The sequence below is a fragment of the Mytilus californianus genome, unplaced genomic scaffold, assembly GCF_021869535.1.
Source record: "Mytilus californianus isolate M0D057914Y unplaced genomic scaffold, xbMytCali1.0.p SCAF_4, whole genome shotgun sequence".
NCBI classification, from domain to species: Eukaryota; Metazoa; Mollusca; class Bivalvia; order Mytilida; family Mytilidae; genus Mytilus; species Mytilus californianus.
The window spans coordinates 108,465,035-108,485,447 of NW_026262690.1; the positions used below are offsets into that span (position 1 = coordinate 108,465,035).

General features: G+C 33.0%; 1 protein-coding gene across 14 annotated transcripts in view; it reads left to right on the plus strand.

Moving 5' to 3' along the window:
- Window positions 1-20,413, plus strand: part of LOC127739055 (alpha-mannosidase 2-like) — a 231,115-nt gene that overhangs the window by 137,158 nt on the left and 73,544 nt on the right. For 9 of the 14 annotated variants that reach the window (XM_052250612.1, XM_052250613.1, XM_052250616.1 and 6 more), the window contains 2 exons: window positions 930-966; window positions 16,839-16,912. The gene's annotated coding sequence lies outside the window, so the exon portion shown is untranslated. The remainder of the gene's footprint in view (window positions 1-929; window positions 967-16,838; window positions 16,913-20,413) is intronic. The other 5 variants (XM_052250615.1, XM_052250622.1, XM_052250626.1 and 2 more) reach the window with 1 other exon arrangement.

Consider the following 20,413-nt stretch of genomic DNA (forward strand, 5'->3'; position numbering starts at 1 on the left):
GAAAATAAAAAATGATCAACAAGTCAAGATCTACAAATAAGTCACATGACAGAAATCGTCAGTTGACTCCTTAATCAAGTTATTGCCCTTTAATGATGATTTTTTTCAATTTTTTGCATTTTTACTTTTATCTTGAAAACTATAATAGATAGATAGAAACTTTATATAGCAAAAATGATCAGCAAGACAAATTTTACAAATAAGCCATCATGGCTGAAATCTTTAGTCGACTTGTTAATGGAGTTATTTCCCTTTTATGATGTTATTACATTAAAAAGTGTAATAGATACAAATGTAGATAGAAACTTTATATAGCAAAAATGATTAGCAGGACAAGATCTACAAATATGTCAATATGACTGAAATTGTCAGTTAGCTCTTTATTGAGTTATTGCCCTTTCATGACGATTTTTACCCCAAAAAATGGCTATTGTTGAAGATGCAGGTGAGCGCCACAGCTCTTTAGAGCCTCTAGTTTGGCTAGGACTCACTAAAATTTCTGAACACAGGATCAATTATTTAACGAAAATAAATATTGACTCATTAATGGGACAAGTGGAGGAAGTAAATTCCTTTTGTCTGTGAACCCTGTTGGGTAAATTGAATGTGTAAGCTTTTAAATGGGAGATAGAAATCCCCATTATAATTACTTTTAAATGATATGATAGTAAGAGTTAGATATTCAAATTGAAGGCATAAATACTGATTCAGCTCAATGTAATGTCTCTTTAGCAATTTTATGAATTTTATAAAGAGTCATTAACTATAATATACCTTATATTATTACGTCTCTTTAACATGTCCCTTGTGTAATATTGGCTTATTTTTTGTTTAGTTAATCACTTTATTAGGTCTATGATATTTTGTTATGAATATTGGATATCTCTTTAATTCTGGTAAATTAGACGATTTTCACTTTTTATTTTCAGATTGTGAAGATCAGCTGACAGAAAACCTCTCATGCAGGTAACGATTCAATAATCTGATTCTAATTATACTCATGATCTATAAAGTCCTATGATCCTTGCATTTGAACTAAAGTAGAATTTTTATTTTGTTTTAATTCATTTAATTAATGACATTTGATTTTTTAATGACAACAGCTATTATTGTAGAAATAGAATGAGAAACGAATTAGCTGTATTGCATTTAGTTCTTTGGTATCAGATCTTTCAGGTTACATCCATAATCCTACAAGTGTTAACAAATTACTTTCAATAGGAATTTTTCGTAAGAATTTATTTTGAATATTGCTTCACATGGAATTAAATTTTCATGAGTTGATACAGAATCAGTGGAGGTGATTTAATGTTAGCTTTTCTGTACCCATACCTGCCAATTTTTCAAAATCTCCATTGGTGATTTTAAGCGCAAGAGGACCTAATGCTCCTCTTATATTGTCATAAGTGTTCTTAATCTACTACTATGTTGTTTGAATGGGTATATATGTGCTTAAACACACTTTAAAATCATTTGAATGCCTGTTCTGAGGTGTTCAGTTTGTATAATAAAGAATTTCAAAATTTAGTTCAACACCTCTCATGGGGGATATCCCCATAAATCGGGATATTTGGCAGGTGTTTGTACCACCTTATGAGATCTGGTTTCAACACCTACTTTTAACAGTTCTTGATAGAATATAATTTATCTTTTCGAGAAATTTGTTAATGTGTGTTTATGTTTTATGCTATAAGTATATAGCTGATAAATTAGTTTTAAAGATTTTAACTAAATGCATTTCATCAAGATTCATCACTTAAAATTGTATATTTGTAATCAATACAATTCAAGAAAGATTTTGTTTGTGTTCAGACATGTACAGTAAGAAAGCGGCGTTTTGCATTTGCGCTGATCTGCGTTTCATTTGCACCGATTTTTTCTTTCATTTGTGCTGATTTTTCTTTTCATTTGCTCCGATTTTTTACAGGTAAATTACAGGTGAATATTATTTTTCATTTATCACCATAGACCTCTTCCGTTAGCCAGTTGTACAAATGTTATGAATTGTCAATCAATTAATATTGGGATAGCCATTTACCAATGTCACTTAACTGTCCATATACATGTACTCTGTGCTCAGCACAACAGACTGAATCTTCCTCCACCAGTTCTAAGCCAGATGAAAACGACAACAATCTATTATGCATTGTGGAAAAGCATCCAAAATTACGGTATGCATTGCTTGTTCAAAGCCTTTATGCATAACCTCGGCCCAAAGGAAAGCTGTTTTTGACAACAGAGTACGCAAATTATTTTCCACATCACTTCATAGCACTGTTCATTTTTCACCTATGTTAAACTGTAAATGCAATTAGGAGCAAATATAAAATCAGCAAATGAAAAAATGAAATTGGCGCAAATGAAAGAATGAAAATTTTAAAAATCGGCGCAAATGTCATACCACCTGATAAATTAGTTTTAAAGATTTTAACTAAATGCATTTCATCAAGATTCATCACTTAAAATTGTATATTTTTTATCAATACAATTCAAGAAAGATTTTGTTTGTGTTCATACATTACAGTAAGAAAGTCATTGAAAAAAGTCCATTTGTTTGGGAGAAGCCCCTTTATGTAAATAAAAATAGATGGCATGAATGTAAATGAGACAGCAACCCAACAATAAAGTAAATCAATAGACATCTAGAGGTAAAATATATAGCCTTTAACAATACCATAATAACCTTTTCTTCATGACCAGGGTTCTCATTAAGGATTTTTGTCGAGCCTGCGACTTTTGTCGCAGAAAGCTCGACATAGGGATAGCGATCCGGCGGCGGCGGCTACGGCGGCGGCGGCGGCGGCGGCGGCGTTAGCTTACTTCTTAAAAGCTTTATATTTTAGAAGATGGAAGACCTGGATGCTTCATACTTTGTATATGGATGCCTCATGTTACGAAGTTTCCGTCAGTCACATGTCCAATGTCCTTGACCTCATTTTCATGGTTCAGTGACTACTTGAAAAAAAAGTTAACATTTTTTGTAATGTTAAATTCTCTCTTATTATAAGTAATAGGATAACTATATTTGGTATGTGCGTACCTTGCAAGGTCCTCATGCCCATCAGACAGTTTTCACTTGACCTTGACCTCATTTCATGGATCAGTGAACAAGGTTAAGTTTTCGTGGTCAAGTCCATATCTCAGATACTATAAGCAATAGGTCTAGTATATTCGGTGTATGGAAGGACTGTAAGGTGTACATGTCCAACTGGCAGGTGTCATCTGACCTTGACCTCATTTTCATGGTTCAGTGGTTATAGTTAAGTTTTTGTGTTTTGGTCTGTTTTTCTTATACTGTATGCAATAGGTCTACTATATTTGGTGTATGGAATGATTGTAAGGTATACATGTCTAGCTGGCAGGTGTCATCTGACCTTGACCTCATTTTCATGGTTCAGTGGTCAAAGTTAAGTTTTTGAGTTTTGGTCTTTCTTTCTAATACTGCATGCAATAGGTCAGCTATATTTGGTGTATGGAATGATTGTAAGGTGTACATGTCTAGCTGGCAGGTGTCATCTTACCTTGACCTCATTTTCATGGTTCAGTGGTCAAAGTTAAGTTTTTGAGTTTTGGTCTTTTTTTCTAATACTATATGCAATAGTTCAACTATATTTGGTGTATGGAAATATTTTATGATCTATATGTCAGTCACGCAGGTTTTATTTGACCTTGACCTCATTTTCAAGGTTCATTGCTCAGTGTTAAGTTTTTGTGTTTTCGTCTGTTTTTCTTAAACTATAAGCAATAGGTCAACTATATTTGTTGTATGGAAGAATTGTTAGCTGTACATGCCTGCCTAGCATGGTTCATCTGACCTTGACCTCATTTTCATGGTTCATTGGTCAATGTTTAGTTTACTTGGTTAATGTTAAGTTTATGTGACAGTTGTAATAAAGCTTTATATTTAGGACTATCAACATAATATCAATGATTAGTAAAGAAGGCGAGACATTTCAGCGTGTGCACTCTTGTTTTAGGTGAGTCCATGGAGTCTAAAATTGAGAAGATGAAATTTTATTGCTATATAATTTACTATTTCAGTCTCTATGATAAAATAAAGCAAGGAAATGACATGAAATTTATATTATCTTTAAACTTTTGTTATAAAATGATGATATATGTGCTCAATTGATGCATCATTTTCAATCTTGATGCATCTTTGGACTCACCAGTTTTGAAAATGATTGAGTGCAGGCAGATTTTTAGTAAGTCCAGGACTCATGGACTTGCCTTAGTGAGAACACTGATGACTTTCTGTGATTACATTTAAACAAACACTACCAAATAACCATATTCAACACAGAATATTACCTATATTAAAAACATATTAATTATTTTTCACCATTGCTGCGAGTTAAAATAATTTGCCTGTGTTTATATATATATATACAGTGTATGTTCTAAAGCCAAAAAATGAAAAAAACAGAAATAGTTGAAGAGGCAATGACTTTTATGACCAAAAATTTACTTAATGTCTTGTTTGTGTTCTCTTGTCCCACCCCCTTCATAAAATATTCAGATGATATATGTAAGGTACACACCCTGTATGAAGTTGACTCTCTACCCATGCAAATCTTGCCAAATGAAAATAACACTTTCATAAATTTTATGGGTCTGAAACTTTTTCTGAATTTATCTTCATCAGGAACACTCAAAGCCAAAACATTTGAAATGGATACATGTATAAGTACCAAAACACACAAAGAGCTTTATGACAAAAAGGGACCTAAAAAATAAGAGCCAATTTGCCTTTTCAGAATCTAGAGGACTATGGGTCAAATCTCATTGTTCGTAAACCAAAATGAAAATAACGTTACGTCATTGGTTGAATTTCCATTGTTTTAAACGTTTTAAACCAATCATAACATTTTGGTGTACGCTTTTGAAAATATTACCCAGGATGCATTAGATTCTGAAAGGGTGAATTACCAACTTCTCAAACTATTGGTTATTATGGGGGAACAGTTATGGGGTTTTAAAGAGAATTTCACTGAAATTAGCCAGTGCAAATGGACAATTGATTTTCTCCATAAACAATGTACCATAAATTTTAGTACATTTCTTATATCTGTTCTTGAACCATCTGAGGATTTTGGAAAATTAAGAAGACTCCTCAGATATAATTATATAATTCTACCATTATACTCTTACAATTCAAAGAAATGAACATTATGGAAATTTTTAATAACTATTGAAGAAAGACGTTTATAACAAAGAGCGTGACAAGGTCTTACTATCAGTGGAAGGAGAAAGTATGTCATAATTAAGTGCAGATTTTATCCTAAGATATTCCTGGAAAAGGAAATTAATTAAATTCTTTGAAGGTAAAATCTCCTTACTTATAACTAAGAACGTATTACTGGAGGTTTTAAAATTTTCATTGATTAATGTAAAGCAGTCACCTCCATGACTTTGAAGTTTAGACATTTTTTGTCGTTAATGGATGTTCTTTATAAACGAGATAATGTTATAAATATTTCTGTTTGAGCTAAGGAATCAAAATGTTTAGTTCAATATAATTATACAAAATCTAAGAAAGTTAATTTAAAACGAAGTTGTAAAGCAACAATTTGCCTTTCCCAATACAAATGATGGTTGAATTGGTTATCAGTTTGAAGTACTCTCGGAGAATCGTTTTGTCCTATCCTGACAATGCTGCAGAGAATTGAATTTACTACCAACAGCGGGTCCTACTATAATATTTTTCTGTCCCTAATATAATTGATAACTTTTGTAAACCTTAGAAAATAGATTTGTACATTCTAAAGACATTCAGAAGTGATTGGAAAAGCTTTGGCTAAGTGAATTATGGCAATGTTTTTCTTTGGTAATCTATTACATAGTGAATCTATATGTCAGTCGGAAAACGAAAAAATGTCACACAAATGTCTAGAAAGTTTAGCGTTCTTTATAACAGTAACGGAAATGACTTTTTATAGAATGCTGAAATCTCTCCTTTTTTTTTGTCATTTAGAAAGCTTAATGGATTTTTATTCAAAGAAGGATTTAAACTAGCATTTCACATCCAAAATTTATTTTGATAGAGAGAAAATGGTGACTAACAGACTAAATGCTCTACGTCTTCATCCTGCAAAAATTTACACTGCACAGTGTGCCCTTTCATAATTGTATTCACTTATATTGAACACAAAGAAACACTTTGACATCAGACAAACTCAAGTGTGTGATCTAAGACTATCTAGACTGAACACAAGGAAACACTTTGACATCAGACAAACCCAATGTGTGATCTAGACTTAATCTAGACTGAACACAAGGAAACACTTTGACATCAGACAAACTCAAATGTGTGATCTAGACTATATAGACTGAACACAAAGAAACACTTTGACATCAGACAAACTCCAGTGTGTGATCTAGACTATAGAAGAGAGGTACTCATGATGAAAACTGTTTTTAGACCGACTGAAGACCTTTTAGCAAAAATGCAAGGAAATTTGTTGGACTTTTTTCAGAGCATTAATTAAAATATTTTCATTTACAATTTTTTAAGCAAAGCTTTGTACACAAATGCAAATTTTTGTTAATGTCAATCAGACAGCAACCCAATAACATAAATCAGAAAAGACAGGTAGAGGTCAACAAAGTCACCATGTGTCTAGCTCTAAAATTCTCCACATTTGGAACTCTTGAATTTCATTTTTTTTAGAGTTATACATGGCCAATTGTTCATTCACAGAGTTATAAATTTAAAGTTGTCAATATCTAGACTATACTTAAAATCATTTTTGAGTGAACTCAAAATGTAACGATATATTTTAGAACCTTAAACTACTAACATGGACCTAAAGATACCAAGAGGTTTAGTGAAGTTTGAAGGACTTCATTAAATAAACAACCCATAGTGAAAAATAAATTCAAGAGAAACTGGCCCTATATACCTCTTTGACAGCCCTTTAAATCGTAATCTTAGGAGGAAAAATGTAATGGTGTTTAGTATATTTGTTCAGTGTTGACTTAAAGTACAAAAAAGTAAACATAATACCGCCCGTACGAGACCTTCATGGGTAGTTAAGTTTGTGACCCCCCCCCCTAGCAGTATAATTGTCATATTAAGCTGTTTGGATGTAACAAATTTACACCGTGGTATAATTAGGAGATGGCTGTATTGTATTTTAAAATAAGCTCCGACGGCATCAATTGGTGATTTGATGGTCGCAAATTAAGTTTAAAGGCGACGTGTTAGCGGAGTCTGAGTAAACAGTTATTTGCAACCATCAAATCACCAATTGATGCCGTCAGAGCTTGAAATACAATATTGTTATCTCCATTCTAATGAAACTGACAGAAAACAACGTTAAATCATTATTAACATTTAAAATCTGCAATACGTCGTCTACGCTTGCGCGTACGTTTTCCTAGCGTCAATTGTGAATTGATGCCATAAAAATTGGTGACGTTATCCAATCAAAATCAATGTTACAAACAAAATTAATGTTGCATAAGAATGGTTAATGAAAAATGATAGGTTTCAGTAATTTAGGAGGGAGGACTTTCAGCAGTTTGATCTAATTCTCTGGTAAAGCATGAAAAATGCAAGATATCCAATTACATTAAATGATTTGATTTGATTTGATTTTTTGGTGTTTTAACGCCACTTTTAAGCACCGCTTTTGGGCTATTTCGTGGCGGTCAGTTTTTATTGGTGGAGGAAGCCGGAGTGCCTGGAGAAAACTACCAACCTTCGATAGGAAAACTGACAATCCTAGTCAATTAAAATTGGAGTCGAGTGCACCCATACGAGTGGGGTTCGAACTCACAACCTCAGTGTTGACTGGCTAGTGATTACAGTAGTAACTACTTAGACCACTCGGCCACCGTGGCCCCTACATTAAATGACATCTTGGTATAAATTTTAAAAAAAGTATTTATCAGTACCTGAGTACCTTGTATAACTTGATTGTCCACCATTTCTGATTGATAATTATAACCAGTCATTTCATAAATGTGTTTTTTAATTCTTTAAGGAAATTAAAATACTTCAAAGAATTTTTGTTACTTCATTTGTTGTGAAAAATATTTGGCAGTGTACCTAAATGTTTCATAGTTTTTTGTATGTGTAGAAACTCATTTCACTGATCCCTTGTATATATATATATATATATATAAACAAAAGATAATTAATGCTCTTAGCAAATAACACAAAACAAGGAAGAAAAGAAATTGATAACATCTATTAGAAAAATGAGAATTTAATGACAGATAGATCATATCATGTTTTACTAGTACTCAACTATTCTAAGTGATTTATACTTATATTCTTGTTTGCTTTTAAAAATAGTTATTTTATTTGTAAGGCATGAGCTGTTTTATTACTGACTGAGTTGGACCTGATGGAATTTGATGATAAATTATTGCATAGCTGTAGTGCATAGCTTAATGATGTAACATAGCTGGGCTGTTATATCTGACTTGCATTATCTTGGTACCAAAATGCATGCAAAGGGAAGAAGTTTTTTTCTACATTTAAAATTTTTGTTTATTAAGTCTCCCAAACGAAGTTTGGGAAGACTTATTGTTTTTGCTCAGTTCTTATTATTATTATTATTCTTCTTCCTCTTCCTCTTCCTCTTCCGCCGCTTTTAAATTTGAACTTGTCCGCACCCGTTCTCCAAAACCGCTTGTCAGATTAACTTAGGGTTTCACAATATGTTAGACTAACATGTCTAGTGGTGCAATCAGGGTTTTGTTTGTGCAATGGGGTTTATAAAGGGGTACTTTGAGGGGCAAAAAGAAAAGAGGGTTTTACTATAGAACCCTATGGGATTTTATTTTTTAAAATTTTCAAATGATTATAAATTGAAAACCGTTTGTGATAGACACAATCTTTTTAATTGAAAATGTTCTAAATGATAAAACCCATTAAATGAAAGACAGGGTTAGTCCCCAGGGGTCATCCCCACCCCCTGCCATTTAAGAAAGTTCTAATACCTTGTAAGTGGTCAAGATCCCCACCCCTAAACCATATATATTCTGGTTTGTCATGCTAAGATGGTTTGAATGATATACAGGGTTAGTCCCCAGGGGTCATCCTGACCCCCTGCCATTTGAGAAAGTTCTAATATCTTGAAAATGGTCGAGATCCCCACCCTTAAACCATATATATTCTGGTTTGTCATGCTAAGATGGTTTGAATGATATACAGGGTTAGTCCCCAGGGGTCATCCCCACCCCCTGCCATTTGAGAAAGTTCTAATATCTTGTAAATGGTCGAGATCCCCACCCCTAAACCATATACATTCTGGTTTGTCATGATAAAGCACATGAAATGAAATACAGGGTTAGTCCCCAGGGGTCACCCCCACCCCATGCCATTTAAGAAAGTTCTAATATCTTGTAAGTGGTCAAGATCCCCACCCCTAAACCATATATATTCTGGTTTTTCATGCTAAGATGGTTTGAATGATATACAGGGTTAGTCCCCAGGGGTCATCCCGACCCCCTGCCATTTGAGAAAGTTCTAATATCTTGTAAATGGTCGAGATCCCCACCCCTAAACCATATATATTCTGGTTTGTCATGCTAAGATGGTTTGAATGATATACAGGGTTAGTCCCCAGGGGTCATCCCGACCCCCTGCCATTTGAGAAAGTTCTAATATCTTGTAAATGGTCGAGATCCCCACCCCTAAACCATATATATTCTGGTTTGTCATGCTAAGATGGTTTGAATGATATACAGGGTTAGTCCCCAGGGGTCATCCAGACCCCCTGCCATTTGAGAAAGTTCTAATATCTTGTAAATGGTCGAGATCCCCACCCCTAAACCATATATATTCTGGTTTGTCATGATAAAGCACATGAAATGAAATACAGGGTTAGTCCCCAGGGTTCACCCCCACCCCATGCCATTTAAGAAAGTTCTAATATCTTGTAAGTGGTCAAGATCCCCACCCCTAAACCATATATATTCTGGTTTGTCATGCTTAGATGGTTTGAATGATATACAGGGTTAGTCCCCAGGGGTTATCCCGACCCCCTGCCATTTGAGAAAGTTCTAATATCTTTGGTTGAGATCCCCACCCCTAAACCATATATATTCTTGTTTGTCATGCTAAGATGGTTTGAATGATATACAGGGTTAGTCCCCAGGGGTCATCCCGACCCCCTGCCATTTGAGAAAGTTCTAATATCTTGTAAATGGTCGAGATCCCCACCCCTAAACCATATATATTCTGGTTTGTCATGCTAAGATGGTTTGAATGATATACAGGGTTAGTCACCAGGGGTCATCCCGACCCCCTGCCATTTGAGAAAGTTCTAATATCTTGTAAATGGTCGAGATCCCCACCCCTAAACCATATATATTCTGGTTTGTCATGCTAAGATGGTTTGAATGATATACAGGGTTAGTCCCCAGGGGTCATCCCGACCCCCTGCCATTTGAGAAAGTTCTAATATCTTGTAAATGGTCGAGATCCCCACCCCTAAACCATATATATTCTGGTTTGTCATGATAAAGCACATCAAATGAAATACAGGGTTAGTCCCCAGGGTTCACCCCCACCCCCTGCCATTTAAGAAAGTTCTAATGTAAGTGGTTAAGATCCCCACCCCTAAACCATATATATTCTGGTTTGTCATGCGAAGATGGTTTGAATGATATACAGGGTTAGTCCCCAGGGGTCTCCCCCAGCCCCTTCTATTTAAGAAAGTTCTAATATCTTGTAAGTGGTCAAGATCCCCACCCCTAAACCATATATATTCTGGTTTGTCATACCAAGATGGTTTGAATGATATACAGGGTTAGTCCCCAGGGGTCACCCCCACCCCCTGCTATTTAAGAAAGTTCTAATATCTTGTAAGTGGTCAAGATCCCCACCCCTAAACCATATATATTCTGGTTTGTCATACCAAGATGGTTTGAATGATATACAGGGTTAGTCCCCAGGGGTCATCCCGACCTCCTGCCATTTGAGAAAGTTCTAATATCTTGTAAATGGTCGAGATCCCCACCCCTAAACCATATATATTCCTGTTCATCATGTCTCGAACATTTGAATGACGTATACGGTCAGTCCCCACTGGGTTCCCCCCACCCCCAATGTTCTAATATCTTGTAAATGGTCGAGATCCCCACCCCTAGACCATATATATTCCTGTTCGTCGTTTCTCGAACATTTGAATGATGTATAGGGTCAGTCCCCAGGGGTTCCCCCCATCCCCAATGTTCTAGTATCTTGTAAATGGTCGAGATCCCCACCCCTCAACCATATATATTCTGGTTTGTCATGCCAAGATGATTTGAATGATATACAGGGTTAGTCCCCAGGCATCACTAATGCACTAACTTTACTGGACCAAACCAATTTTCACTGGACTTTGTCCAATGTCAGGCGACACTGGGAATTACGAATTATGGGAGCTTCGTTTGGGAGACTTCGTAACAGCATCCTGTTACAATCATTTCTTGTTTGTATAGAAATTATATAGCGTTCATTTAGTTATTATATTTTCTCCAATAAATGTTCCCCGAATCAATAGTCTTAAATATGGGAGGTTGTTTACTACTGTTTCACCCCGTGGCCAGTCACACCTTCCAGTATAAAATGGGTATTTACTGCTTTATTCCAGCCAAGAAAATGGCAGTTAATTTAAGAGAAAGAGCAAATACTGGTTTGCTCCGAATCTGAAAGATCTGGATAGGGCGACGATCGTTTCTTTTAGTGTTACTTTGTTAACTAGGATTTAAAATTCAACTAAAGATCTTTGTCTGTTTTACAAAGAGGGGGGTATAATTATATCACATTTACATGTTTACATTCTGAATATGTAATATTTGCCACTTGTTGTAAAGCAGGCATATATATTGGACTAATACCTAGTTTCAAGGGCTAATGAATTTCAAAGAAACTGTTCGCTATATAAAGGAGAAATCATTACAATCAATTTGTATTATTGAATATTAAATACGTCCATTGGTCATTTTATTTTCCGATCGAACAAGCTGGACTAATGCATATCTGTAAGCTTTTTTAATAAAATTCGTTTTGTACATTTTCCCCAGCTTTGCCAAGTTTTCAAGTCGTTCAAATATGTTAATATGAAGCAGAAAAAAATAATGAAGCCAATATTTTCTGTTCTTCTGTGGAAGATAAAGTCATATTAACACTAAACAATTTAAACTTTCTCTCTTTTATGTAAATATGGCTACCTCTGAATTGTGGGATAAAAAAAAAAAAAGAAAAAATGTTAAAACTCATCAAAAGAATGAATAATTTTATTGAATTGAAAACTACCACCAGTGTTGTTGTTTTCCTGTGGAAAATAAAGTCATATTTAAACACTAAAAAATTAAAACTTTCTCTCTTTTATGTAAATATGACTACCTCTGAATTGTGGGATAAAAAAAGTAATGACTAAGAGTGAAAAATCATCAACAGAATGGATAATTTTATTGAATAGAAAACTACCACTTGTTAAGTACTACAGATTAAGGGAGGTGTTATTAAGAAATGTAAATAGTAAATAAGTGGTTAATTGTTCCGTTGAAAATCAGCTGATCAGAAATAGCATCTTAATGACATATTAGCTCCTGATACAAGGTGATAGGAGCCTCTGTCATCAGATAACTTGTCTTTAACATGTGAATCTTGTTTCTGTCACTTATCATACAACTTCAGATGTGGTAAAAAACAACATTGCCATTAATCACAGGTAATGTAAACATCATATCAGGCTGAGAACAGATGGTTTAGTTAGACATTAAGACAAAGAAGTTTATATCATGGGGCGAGAGACATGGTTTTAGTATTGTTATCTGAAGAGGGATTGAACTAAACTTTGATTACGGAACATAATTAGGATCTTGGGACTGTTCCTCGATTACAGATCTATTTAGCATAGAATGAATAGGGTCTGTGCAATTTACTGGAACTCTAAAAACTCAGTACAAACCAGTAGGGGTGGGAGTTTGAAAGAATTTTTTTTCCTTGATATATAAAGCTGGTTTTATTGCATAAAACTAATTATCAATTTTTAATCTGAAGTTAAGGAAAATCTATGAGTTGTGTTTGTTAATTATCTTTATGTTTGATGATCAAATAGATGAGTTTCAAATTTACATTTTATGAACGAACTGCCCCAGGTCAGTTGGGGTCATTTGGGTGAAAATGCAATATCACATTGGACATTGTGACATGAAGAGATTTGCTAAGTGACGTCAAATTTTTCAAGGAAAAAGTACCAGTTGGAAGATCATGTATTAGAAAAAGAAATAAAAAATAAAAAATAAAAAGTTGTGGTATGATTGGGAATGAGACAACTATCCACCAAAGTTCAAATGAAGTGGATGTAAGCAATTATAGGCAACAGTATGGCCTTCAACAATGAGAAAAACCTATACCGTAGCAGTCAGCTATAAAAGGCTCTGACATGAATAATATGAAATAATTTAATTGAGAAAACTAACAGCCTAAGTTATAACAAAACAAATTAGGAGAAACAAATATGACAGACATGAACCAACGACAACCACTGAACTACAGGCTCCTGACTTGGGACAGGCACATAAAGAATGTGGCGGGGTTAAACATGTTTCCATTTCTTTACAAATCCTTACAGTTGTTTCTTACTTCCACTGACCATTTTATCCTAAATGGATCTGGATTTTAGGTTTAGTGAAAAAAAAACTTTTTTGTGCAAACTCAAAAGTAATGATTTTGTTTTTCTCATAGTTTAAGGTACATCCTTTAACAATCTTGTAACAATAGTACAAATCGTTTGATATTATGATAGGATAATTTTTATTTGATTATTACAAATATAATGGAGTTTACTTTATTGATGATAGTCTATAGGCTGTTACCTATTTATTACTCAAGAGACCTGACTCAGCCGCTGAAGTGTCTGGAAAATTGCCTGTGTTTCCTCAAATTATATGCTAAATTAACTTGATGAAATCGTTACACAATAGCTTTATTCTGTACCCAGAAATTAGGAAGTTTTTAAGCTTTGGATAATCTGAAATGCACCAACTTTCTATATTCCGATAAATTTCTGAATTTTTTGGCATTGGCTATCCCATAACACACAATCTTTCCCGTTTTGTCATCTGTATAATTACCTATTACATCGAGTAGGAACTCTAAGTCTGTAAAAAAAAAAAAAAAAACTCTTTATAACTTGTAATTAAATTTTTCAAAAAAGATAAAAAAAAAAAAAAAAAATTTCATTTGACCTGTTAGATAAGACAATGAACCAAAGATTTTACTGGTTGATCAAATGATCACAATGTTACAGATTTTGCTTTGCTTGTAAACATGTTTATCGCTTTATTGATATGCAAAGGAAATATATAGCTATGTTTTTTTTTCTCCAAAACCTGCATTTGTTCAGTTAAATGTATGCCTTTATTCAGAACCAATTAGCATGTCATGGGCCCAGCTAATACTGAACTCTGATTATTGTAAAAACAAGGAATTATTTGAATCTGGAATAATTTTAAATTCTGGAAAATTGATAAGAAAAGTATGATGAAAACTAACCCAACTAAACAGGGTTAGCCATGGCTAAGGTTTATGATTTAACTATCACTGATATTTCAGTATGAACTAACTAACCCCCCTTAGCCATGACTTACCCTATTTAGTTGGGTTAGTTTTCACCATACATTTCTTACCAATTTTCTAGAATTCCAAAATTATTCCAGATTCAAATAATTCCTTGTTAAAAACAGATTTGCACTGTATCTCCTCAGCAATTTGTAGCTTTGGGCTTCAAAGAGATAGCAACAAGGTATTGGTTCCACAGGCCCTAAATTCTATTAACAGCAATATACAGGGAGGATTTGGGGGAGGGGGGGTGTAGTGATGTCGATTAATAGTATTGCTTTAAGGCTATTTTGATCTATAGAAGTTTGTGTTTGACAGATGACTTTTGATTTGAATGTAAAGATTTATCAGAACCTATAAATATCTTTTTAAAAAATATATCAAACATAATTCTTTATTATATTGTACTAAGCACTGAGAAATTCATTATTAAGTAGTATACATACAAAACATTAAACAGATTTCTCCTAGTGATATTTCTCTTTTATTATGCATCCCCAAAGGCTCCAAATAAAAAGCTAATCAATTGTAGTTTTATCTTTAAGCAATACACTGTGACTGATAATCACAATTCTATTAATAATTAATCAATTAATTAGTATACACTTATTCATTTAAATGGAATACCTCAGAAAATTCTTGTATTTTTGATGTATTCTCTATTACTGGATGGAATTTCAATAATTGTATTAAAAACAACGGCTTTTTTCTCTGGAGTGCTGCAAATACATAATTTGGGTCCCTTTATGTGAAAAGGTCTCGACAATATGACGACTAAACTTTGAATTAGACAGACAGGATCAAGGAGGTAACATAAACCCCTTCTTGATAACTGAAGGTTTTGATTTGGCGCTTTCTTGTGGTGCATATTTTGTATGAAATTTAAAAGTAAGAATAAAAAAAGGGAAAAAAATAGATAAAATGTTTATAATTATACAGAAGAAGTTAACAACTGCATGTGCTCTTGATTTTAACAGTTTCAAAAAGTGCATGTTAAACAGTCTAGAGAAATTTTAAAAATGAAAAAAACCTATTCATGATATTATGTGATGGATACAATTTTGAAAGGATATGGTGTATTATAAATTCAAGACACAAAATCACTACATGCACATAAAGACGCCAAAAGCAAAGAAATAGCACTTTTATTGCTGTTCTTCATCCCAGAGTCACAGCGACTCCGCCCTGGCCTTCAACATGGTTGATGGTTATATCTAGTTATTGGTTTTATTCTGTCAAAGAAGTTTAGCAAATACTGTAATAAATTGCCTGACAATCTTACTGTCAAAATACAGAAACAATACAAACATTTACATGTAATACATGTAACACAATATAGGTACCATTCCTTGAGAAATCACCACTCAATGTACCATCTTGGTTTAAACAGAGCCCAAAGGTGGGAAAAATTAATAATGTTGGTGCAAAAAGTTTGTAATAAATCATTATTGTAAATTCAGAAACAATTATGTGCATTATACAAAAATGTATAATGCAAGATTCATTGTTATGATTTCAGGTAAATTTGCATGCAGATATTTATCATTTATAAGAATGTGAGTTCTAAATATTGCGATACTTGCACAGTGGCATTAATCACATTATTAAAAGCCTTTCACAGTATCTGAGGACCTGTCATTCATTGTCTTTTTCCTAATTAGGATATAATCTTACTGTAGTAGTATTCATATACTTATGGAAGACAGAGCTTATTAACCCCCCTATTTTAAGATTTTTTAATAATTTCATAAAAATCAGAAAAACTAGGCTGAAAACCACCCTTTTCCAGGTGGTACCTCTAGAAATCAAATTCTGGAATCTCTAAGCTTGATATTGAAAATAGCTGGTAAGCAAAGATTTAATTGTATCCTTAGTTAACATATGCAAAAAGTCATGAAAACTGGGAGTCTGTCTCAAAAAGTAATAAATCAGAATTCTAATAGTGATTCCTACAGATTTTTAAATTCTTAATATTATGTTTCCAAAAAACATTTCCATGCCTTGTGTAAAATTATGTAAAATAACACTCACGACTTTCCATAAATTCAGAGTATCATTATCGTAAAACCCATTCAAAAGTACATTTACGAAAGGTGCCATATTTTAATGTCGATTAAATTTTCGGTTTATTGTTCCAATGTTGCATACCAAATAACATTTAAGGGATTAACAGAGGCCTTGATTGGATTTTCAGAGTAGAATTTTATTTAGTAGCAACAATAGAACATGTTCAATATCCTGTAGATAATAGATATTTTATTTCTAGTTAGATGACAAGAGAATAACAATGAACTGTCAGTCGGTGTAGCAGTGAAGTCCAATACAGATCCACGTTAACAGGTTTGTCAATTAATTAATTACTGTCTTTTACCATTGAAGATTTTTTTATGAATTAGTATAAAGATTAGAAATGTATATATGTATTCATTCATTTTCTAGGTTTGTTTTTCATTTAGTTTATTATAAAATGTTATCTGGAAATAACAAATTTTAAAATTATTTATTAGTTGGTATTTAATTTGCAAAATTGGAATTATGTCAATTAATATTTTATTATATAATTTTTAGAATTACATTTATGAAAAAAACTACCAGCTGATTATTTAATAATTAATTGCAAAAGATATTACAAAAAATTTAATGCATTTCTAATCTTTCTGCTTGCATTCTTATTTTAAGCTATGGAGCTTAACAAAGTTTTTATATATTGCTCATGAATTATAGTGGAAGCAATTCATGGTATAAGTTAATGTAATCATTGACTGTCCTGTTTCCATACAAGCTATATAGTTTTTCATTTTCAATTGGAAGCTGTTTTTAAGGGAGTACATGCTTTTTACATGTTTACTAATCCGAGCTACAATTTTTCCATAAGATCTAGGTGAAAAGAAAATAAGAGAACTCAGTTTTTTTAGAGGTAAAAATTGATAAAATGGAAGCAGCAATGTGTTTTACCAACAATATAAAGTTTACAATGTATGATTTACTATTATTTCTTTTCATTCTGACCAGGCAAAAGTTTACCCTACCTAATATATGTACTGCAACCCATGGGCCACTACCAATAGATACATGTATATTGTTTAAATTGCATTGTTGTGATTTTTAATACACGATGCATGTTATTTTTGATGTTACACATGTATACCAATCAGTGAGGCTTTGTTTAATTATTACATTCCTCTCCAAAGGTGTTGTGGTATACTGATTTGTTGGTGGCCTTCAGCTGTTTTCTGCTCTTTGGTCATGTTGTTGTCTCTTTGACATATTCGATCCCCATTACCATTCTCAATTTTATGATTTATTTTGTTTGTTTGGAAAATGAGTCTATTGGTATCCTTTCTCACAAGTGATCTCTGGTGGTGACCAAACATTATACATAATGAGTATATATCACGTTGATGGCCATATTTGAAAATTATTAGTTAAAATGTATGCCGCTGAGTTGGGCATCAGCTTGTCAGTAGATTTTTTTCCTGTAAAAAATACAAAAAAGCTTGATTGGTCATAAATCTTTTATCTTTTTATTCAGTTCTGTCTTTTATGGTATGAAATGATGTAAAATATATATTAGAAAATATCATACCTGTAAACCTGTAGTTGTTATTTGATGCTGTCTGCCACCTATAAATTTTTTGTTAATCGATGTTTTAAGTTAAGCCATTTCAATTTATATTTTATAGTGTGTCTTTTAATGTTGTTGCACTACTGTCTCAGGTTAGGGTGAAGGTTGGTGCCTGTTAAAACTTTTAAACCTGCTGCATTTTTATGCACCTGTCCTAAGTCAGGAGCCTGTTGTTCAGTGGTTGTCGTTTGTTGGTGTGGTTCATAAGTGTTTCTCGTTTCTCGTTTTTTATATAGATTACTGTAAATTTAGAAATTATTGCGTGCATTTATTATTGCGATTTTTCAAGAATGTACAAAAATGCGAGTTTAATTATTGCGATTTCAAAAAAATCTGCATACAGATCTATGTTTCAGTTATCAAAATGCGAGTTCTTATTATTGCGATACTCACCCGGTCGCAATATTCGCATTAATAAAAACCTCGCAATAATTTCTGAATTTACAGTAGACCGTTGGTTTTCCTGTTTTAAATTGTTTGAAGAGTTGTCTCATTGGCACTCATACCACATCTTCTTATTTATATTTAGCATGATTCCGGCTGTTGTTTTTTTCATTTGAATAGTTTCACATTTTTCATGACTGGGCTTTCTATAGATTACTTTACTGTATGGGTTTTGCTCATTGTTGAAGGCTGTACAATGCCCTTTAGTTGTTAACATCCATGTCCTTTGGTACATATATTTTGTGGATAGATGTCTCACTGGTAGTAGTACAACATCCCCTTATTTTGAATTTTGTATACATGGCAATTATAGATTTTCCATAATACAAAAGTGAGAGGGACATTACTTTTTCTGGTCTGTGTGTCCATTTGTTATTCTGTCCATCCATTTTGTCCATCCAGTAGCAGGTTAAAGATTTTGGTTGAAATAGTTCATATTATGAAATTGAAATCAGATCAACTTGAAACTTAGTACACATGTTCATTCGGATATCAACTTTTTTTTTAACTATATGCCCAATGCAGATTTTGAGGAAATGATAGTGCTAGTGGGGCATGTCTAAGGTCCTGTGGACACACATTCTTGTTAATCAAATATGTGTATTTGTTGATTTTATTGACATATAAATGCATAAAATGAATTTCAGTGAATACCAGACATGAGACCAATTATATATAAAGATAAAACATGATCCATATCAATATTATAAAATACCTAAAAGGGCAAAAATAGAACAGTCCTAGAATTATCTAAGATCAAATTTGTGAGATAGAAAGTTTATAGAGACCACAGACCTTTTAGAATCTAAATTAACTATATGCAGCTGTGAAGTACCAACCACTATTATGCAAAATTAAAATGACTTTTAATCAAAACACAACATGAGAGCTATGAAAGTGTCAGATAAACAATTAGACATAAAATCAACAGAACAAGTGAAAATAAAATTTTAATCATTGTTTTATAACAAAAATTTAATAATGGATAAGTGATAATCATTTAGAAATTGTATACAATTTTCCCATAAATTAATAATTTAAATTCAGCAAACATGAGTTTTAATGGCTTAGCTAATGTATTCTATTTGAAGCTAATTTGAAACATTAAGTCATTTTGATTTATTCTTTAGCTTTCAGATTTAGTATTTTCAATGTTGCAGGGCTCGACAATAACGCTTGTCCGATTGTCCGATACCAGAGGAAAAAAAGGTCGGACAAGTAAAAGCTATATCAAGCTTGTCCGACGGGACAAGATAAATTATTATGCAGAAAATAAATTTAATCCAACTTTGATGAACAAAGTAATTATAAACAAAAAAACAAGAAAAGAAGATATACACAAATATAATTTGACATGTTTACTTGCAATCAATAATTTAAAACTGGTTCTTTGTCAGGTACTTTTTAACAGGTATAAAGGCATACTATTCTCGGAAACCAGTCTTACTGATCATAATCAACGATGCGCTTTGTAGATAAGGTAACTTTACAAGACAGTTCGTCACCAGCTCGGAAACGATTTGGCTCCAAGTTTAATAGACAGTTTTGCACCGTAGGAGACATATTTAAAAAACATGATTAATAGACAGTTTGACAACGCAGGAGACAGGAGACATTTCAGGACCAAGACAATTCAGTACCTCGTTTTCCTACCTTATTCTGTTGCTTTATAATAAATACCATACCGTAATTTTTTTAACAAAATATTTTTTAAATAAAAATGAAGAAATTATTTACCATAAAATTCCCAAATCATATTTGATCATATATAG